Consider the following 7,975-nt stretch of genomic DNA (forward strand, 5'->3'; position numbering starts at 1 on the left):
GAGAGAAATGTTCAGTAAAAAGTACGGAACTCACAATTCGCTCACCGATTACGGAATCGATTCAGAAAATTTAAGTGACGGTATCGTAATTTTTCACAGAAGATTCAGATGAAAATTACAGAACGCTCTGAAAAAATTCCGTAACAGTTGCGTCAAATTTCCTACAACCACATTTCGTTCTGGAATTACGAAAAAGATACGTAATTTTTATTAAATATTTCTCTCTGTGTATTACAATCATGTTGAATTATGAGATGATTATGTTACCTATGACTTTAAATGAACACCCTTCATTATTTTTCAATTTTTTCAACACCCTTCATTATTTTTCAATTTTTTCAAATTTGAAATTTCTTACGTAAAATAATTTGGGGAGAGAGAGGGAATGATTGATAAACTTATTAAGCACATGTGTTCTAGACCGTGCACCATATTCGCATTCCTGGTGGCAAAAGATCTCGAACCTCTCAAGATTATACACCAGTTCATTAAAAAATGTAAAATCAAAATTTAAGATAATTAAGTAGGGTGACCAGGCCAATTGCTGGACGGCTAAAGGAAATTCGAGTTTCGTGCTAGGATTTAAAATAAAAGAATCACCTAAATGGGGATATGATGGCTTCCATACCTTCAAGAATATTTTAATTAGCAGAAAAAAATTGTTTAAAGTGAAAATAAGAAAATAAAGAATAATTAAATTGAGAAATAGTTGAATGTAACCGAAACCCCCAATTTCTGGACGACTGGGTCATATTTTTTTTATTTATTAAATGTTGCTCAATGGACGAAAATAATTGATCACATGATTATACACAAGTAATATTATGGAGAGGTGAAATGATTGATACAATTTTCATTTTATTTGTAGAATATTCAATGCAAATTGAAATCGTCCAGAAACTAACCACCGTCCAGAAATTGACCTGTTTACCCTATTAGTGTCAACAGCGAAAGACCTAAAACAAATTTGTACCAAATATGTTACTGCAGCAACTACTATTCTCCTTTATAACTTTCGTAAATCTTAAGGGTGCCAAGTGAATTTGACGATGACCTTGAAAATTGACATTCACCAACAAAGTTATAATTTTTTTAATTAATAGTATTAGACAGATGGTGAACATTGGTGACAATTTTAAAATTTTAGAACTTATGGATATCGAGAAATTAAATAAACAAAATCAGTCTTATACACGGCCTCTTATGAAGTTTTGATTAAATTGAACGTTTCAACCCCCTAGGAACTCAAGAAAAATTTGAAAAAATTTGAAGATATGGGGAATGATGTGTTCAATGTGATGGCGACAAAAAACAATGGGGTACCGGGGTGAATAAAGAGATATTTCAACCCGCCGTACCCACTTGATCCCATGCTTTCTCGAGGTTCGTCACGCGAAATAGAGGATTTTCCGCATTTATTTTCTCGATGTCTAGTTGCAGTTGCGGGTTTGAAATTTCATCTGATGGATGAATACATATTTCTCCAATGATAGAGGGAAAGAAAAAATTTTTTTTGATCTTTTTTCAAATTCACTTGGCAACCTTAAGTGAATGTAAATAACCCACTGTAGGTTAATACAATAAATCATAAAATAATAATAATAATAATAATTTGGAGTATTTCTAAATATTAATAATTATCCGTGGGGGCCATTCAAGGTCATATGTAGCATAATCATCCCATAATTCAACATCATTGTAATATTTAGAGATGGACTTGGACCACCTGGGGATGACTGGCCTGGAGAATATGCTCCTAAAAAAATAAATTCTTCTCCCAACAAAATAACTCATGGCCAAAGTAATTTTTTTTCAGTGCACTTTACAATAAAAAAAAATGGACAATTGCATTTTTTTTTATAAATGAGTGTAGTTACCGTTGTTAATAAATTAGCAATTTGCTTCCGAATGGGTTCTTTTTTCGTAAATTATTATTTCATTATTCTCTTCTATTTTTTCATGTTCTAGTACTATCATTGATTGAAATGTAATCAAAATTTTGCGTATTATTTCGTGCTGTAAAATAATTCTACATTCAGACCCTCTCAAGACTCGAATTCGTTTTCAGTCCGGGTTTAATCAAGGTTCAATCAGTGTGTAGCTGGGATTTAATCAGGGTTTATTCACGATTTAGACAGAGTTTAACTCAGATTCTGTCAGAAATTAGTCGGGGCCATGAATCAATATGAATAAGTTGTCAACATCGAGTTTAAGAGAGTATGAAATTGTGATATATAAAGGTCATGACGGTATTGTGTAACTTGATAAGTGATAATGCTGCTCTCACCATTCTTCAACTTAGTCCCTATGAATTTCCGGAAAAAAATCTAAACAACTTAAGGGGAGACTACTATGAGTTTTACAAGTCGCGGGTTATTGGAATGAGGCTCTAAAAATCGCACTATATATGTCAGAAAAACGGATAATTAGTGCAAAAAACATTGTTTATTGTTCGTTTGTCCCGCGGACGCTTAAAATGTTCAAAATAGTCCAGGGCCTCGAATTTTTGAGCTACAGAGGTTTTTCTTTTCAAAATTTTTGGAAAAATGTGTGCAATAACAATTAAGAATTAGTTTTTTGGAATTCAACTCCTACACAGCTAATTTCGTAAATTTTTTTTATAAAAAATTGCACCATTCATGTAAAATAGCCCGAAAAATGTTTCTGAAAGAATCGACAATATATTTTACGCCACTCATGCCTGAAACCGGCTGGATTACACACTCGACGCTTCGCGTCTCGTGTCTAATTCAGCCGGTTTCAGGCTTCGTGACATAAAATTTTGTTCAGTACTTGTTGGGAAATTTCGTCCTTAACGTGTGTGGTTACATCACTCGCCTTCGGCTCATGCTGTAAACCCCACACATGTTAAAGACGATATTGCCCCACATGTGCTGAAATATACTATTAAATAATTTAAGGATTTTTCTGCCTATTTTTTGAGTGATCGTTGAATAATCTGTTTTTGGAAAAATGTTAATTTTTTCGAATCTATATGGAAAATTGAATTTCAATCGATGTCAACGAACAGAGCTTATTAAAGCCTATATTCATTAATAAAATCACGAAATTCGATTGATCTCTTAAAAGAAAATTTCGAAAAAAATGAAGAAAATACAAACACCATTTAAAAATCGCATATTCGGACTTTTTAGGCCATATTTAGTTGCCCTAACACCAAAAATTGGAAACTTAAATTTGAGCGATTACAAAGCTTTCATTCGGAAGTAATAATGCCTTATTTTATGATTTCAAAGGTCTTAAAATAAGATTTTTAAGTCTTAATTTGGAGTTTAAAATTCTTAGAGCTCAACTTGAAATTTTTCTTCAAATTCACAAATTTTTCTTTTCTAAACCCACTAAATAGTTCCATGTACATTTCTAAATCAATCCTCGTACTTGTTCGAACTTTGCAATTTTCCCGCAGAAACAATAAATTTATTGACAAAAAAGTCTCTATTCATATACATTTCAACAAAAAAATATGTATTCACCCTCATATTTCCAAAATATGCTGAATTAAAATCAAATCCCAACCTGAAAAAATCTGTGACAAAACCCAGAAATCACCTCCAATCCTCACCCAAAATTCACTTCTATTTGTTGTTCCCCGCGCCCTCCGCACGCCGTGTGTAACATCGTTTAACGAACCGCAAAGAGGCTCGCAGACTTTACACCCCAGTTGGCCATTATACGAATCTTCGCCGCCCCTTACCATACGTAATAAATATCACACTCTCCACCCGGAGGGGAAGGGAGAGTCGTCGAAACTAGAAAAAAAAAGACGAGCTCGGCCAATTATTTCTGTGTCCCGATCGTCACACTCGGGAATGCAAAAAGTCAGGGTTGACGATGCGAACATACGGTGGCGTCAATTCCCCTCTGGAAAAAAGATATATAGAAGGACGGTACCCTTCGAGTTGCTTCGAGTGGGTCACCCTCGTCCAAACCGTGACGACATTATCACGTTAATGTTTCTGACACCTTTTTCCCCTTTTTTGAATACTCTTCGTGAAGATTTCTGAATAAAATGCAAAGACAATTACGCTGATTCAATTCTAGTTTCAAAAACAGGCTGAATGGCAGAAGTGATGATAATGATGATTATTCTTTCCAGAAAACTCCAACTTCTCAGCCATTAACGGTCATTAAAACGACTTTATTAATCACTTGAACTTATAAAAAATAGAAGATCCCAAAAGATTTCCATTTATACCAACGTTTTGGACACACAAGGTGTCCTTCATCAGGGCAATAATTCATTCTTATTAATCCATTAGTTGTTCGTGGATTCTGACAGAATATTCATAACAAAAAAGAAAAAAAAAGAAAATAAAACCAACAGGCGATATACCAGCATATCAGTGCCCTCCATAACCAAAACCATGGAATTTTGGAATCTTCTATTTTTTATAAGTTTGAGTGATTAATAAAATCACCAGCTGATCAATTAACAACATATGATTGGCTGACCCCCCCCCCCTTCCCCTTCCCCCACCGCCACAAGGGAGGGCATATAAGGACTACCCCAAGACATCGGAGCTCAGAATCGGAGCTCATAGCCTCGAAGATGCAGACTACAATGTTTGCGAAACGTCGGCGCAACGCTGAATCCAAACGCGGAATGCATCCGGAAGCCAAAGATGTCATTAATCATGACCGCGAAAGCCTCAAAACTAAGATTGAATTAAGTCTATTTTTTTCCGTGATACCATATGCAGACAAAAGCAATTTCCCACTTGTTTTACTTAAATCTAGTGTAATGGTGCATAAATTAAGGCACATTTTCTCTTACATTAAGCTTCTTAAAATAAGAATCTTGAGGATATTGGATCCAGAACCTCCGGATTCTCAAATTAAAAATATTTTCGTTCTTGAATTGATGATTTTCGCAATTGTTAAATTAGGGAACTTCCGTANGGGGGGGGGGGGGGGGGAATATGAAATGTTCCGACACGCCGCTGCATCCTTTGAAAAAAAAATAATGAAATGACGAAAAGTTCACGGGTGTATTGAAATTTCGTCGTTTGGATTTCTTTTCACCTATTATTCATGATTAATCAATGCCAAATAATTTTTATTCCGAAATATTATTTATCCGAACTTTTTAACAAATAAAAAGTTTCATGAGAGATTCCACAACCTCGCATTTTTATTCGATGCAGTTGGTATTCTTGCGTCCCGATAAAATCCTCTACTGTACTATCGAATCTATAGTATATGCCTTGGCGGAGTTCACACGTAGGCCTCCGCCGCGCGCACTCTAACCTCTCTCAACGTTGCCATGTTCAACCATCAGTTTCCTTGAACGTAACTCACATCCTGAACTATGCGTCTATGCCACACATTTTCAATAATTACAAATAATCCCTGTGGTGACGACTAATGCAATTGTGGGGATATGTTTCTGAGATATGTACGGTTCTACTCATGAAGCGTTTGGATTTTTATTGCATTGTCGATTAATTTATTTTTTATTTTTGAAAAAGTGCTGCCATAAGACTCTGTGTTGATGACACATTTTTCATATCTTCTCTTCAACAATCTACGTGGTTCAGCGTTTTGGGACTTCGGGAGGATATTTTTAATCGCTCAAAGAATATATTCTCACAATTTCAGGTCTGTAGTTCATTTCCTTCTACTCCCATGTACTTACTGAGGAAGTTCCTTAAGGATAATCGGGCGAGGAGGAAATGTAGGAGGTGAGGCGGAGGGGTTTCTATTGTTTTCCTGCAGAAAACCAATCGCTGAACAAAAAAATTTTTCCCATTCGGATTCAAAATTCAGGCAATATTAGGGAGTATTTCCGGTTAAAAATTATTTTTGGAGCTAATCAAATTTATTTGCATCTGTTCCACGCATTGAATGGTTTTCAGATTGTTTTTTTTTTTAATAAATGAAAAAATATTAATCCATGCGAAAAAGTGGCAACATCGTCGGTAGTGTTTTTTTTTCACCAGGAGCTGGTACCACTGCACGGAGAAAAGTGAATACTAGTGGTAGTGGTTACTTTTATATGGTAGAGGTTACCATAAATTATGGTAAAAGGGTTTCTAAGTCAATGTCAATAGTAATTTTTACTATGTTCAACAGTAAAGCGTACTATGTTGTATAGTAATCAATACCATTCGAAAATGGTAGGCATTACCATACAATATAGCAACGACAACCATTATTATAGGAGAGATTACCATATATAAATAGTACTGATTACCATCCACATGGTATAAATAGTACTGATTACCATCCACATGGTAATCTCTCCTTTTCTCGATATCGTAGAAAATACTAAAAATAGCCATCAAGGCACAATTAAAATTGAATTATCGGTTACTCATCAACAAGTCTTTACCACCATCTTTTCTCCCTGGTCCAGCTCTTAACAAGAGATTAGAATTAGATCCAAATTATCGCCATTTTCTGCCAGTTCTCCCGTCCAATCGATCTGGAGATATTACAATAGTAAGCTCTCTCGATTATTTGAGACATAATATCAGGGAAAACGTAATATTGATGATGCCGACCGAGGCTGGTCCTCAATTACATTTGATCAATATCGTAATCCTAGAGCCAAATAATCAAGTTATTCTTGTTACTCAACAATTACAAGAATACTCCAGGGGGTTGGGGAGTGGGAACGGAACAAATCGTAAAGACCCGAAATGGTATACGAGAAGAAAAAAATTTATAAATATATATCCCACTTGAAATTTCTATCTTATTATACTCATCATTATTATGATATAGTTTAGCGATCATTGTCTTTTATATTCGTGACATTTTATGACTTTTCACGTTTTACCATATAATATAGGTCATGTTACCATAGTGCATGGTAATCTCTCTTATAGACTATGGTAAACTTGACCCNACGAGAAGAAAAAAATTTATAAATATATATCCCACTTGAAATTTCTATCTTATTATACTCATCATTATTATGATATAGTTTAGCGATCATTGTCTTTTATATTCGTGACATTTTATGACTTTTCACGTTTTACCATATAATATAGGTCATGTTACCATAGTGCATGGTAATCTCTCTTATAGACTATGGTAAACTTGACCCAACGACTATGGGTCCCTTTACCATAATTAATAGTACACTCTACCCTGTAACATGGTAGAGGGTACTATTCAATATAGTAATTTCTCCTATGTTCATAGGCTTCATTCTCATCGAGAGACTTACCATGGCCCATAGTATGTAATACCATACCCCATAGGAATCATTACCATAGCATAGTAATGCTTCCTAAATTTTAGAAATACATACAAGTCGTAAATTTGACATGGGACTCTTTATCATGGCTCTTCTCTCCGTATGGTTCGAAGAAGCTCCAATCACAACGCTTCATCGCTCTCTCTCTCAAGAGACGTTTAAATTGACCGCGCTACCCCCACCCTATCGGTACTTGAGACGTTGCTGCTCGTTTGGGCTGCGTGCGCAGAAATTTCATTTTTCAGTACTTTTTTCGCTATTATTAATAAACAATGCTCCTAGACGACAATCTTTTTCACTCAAAAAATCATTGATCACATGTTCAAAATGTGTCTAAAGTTTCATGACTTTCGCTGCTTTTTTTCCTTGGGTTTTGCAGTTTTTTTTTGTGATTTCCATAAGATTACGGGTTAAATGACCACTTTTTTTAAAATTCATAATAAATTAACCATGTTCCCCAGCAGTCTGAAACTTTGCACACGCCTTTTCCATCATTTAAAGAATACGTAAAAAATAAAAGAGAAAAATGGCTGATTTTTTCTAACCCTCCGGGCTCGCCCGATTATCCTTAATCTACCCATTTTTATAAAACTTTTCTTATTTAAAGGGCATCACCTCATAGCTTGCGTTAATCAATGCTCAATTATATTATTCTGTATATGTTATAAGACACTTATCGAGGATATAAAAATTGTCCATCGCTGATATTATTTTAGTTAATAATTAAATATTGAAGTGTCGATACCCAAG

Source organism: Diachasma alloeum, unplaced genomic scaffold, assembly GCF_001412515.2.
Source record: "Diachasma alloeum isolate Michigan unplaced genomic scaffold, Dall2.0 Dall_scaffold_00207, whole genome shotgun sequence".
In the NCBI taxonomy this organism is placed as follows: Eukaryota; Metazoa; Arthropoda; class Insecta; order Hymenoptera; family Braconidae; genus Diachasma; species Diachasma alloeum.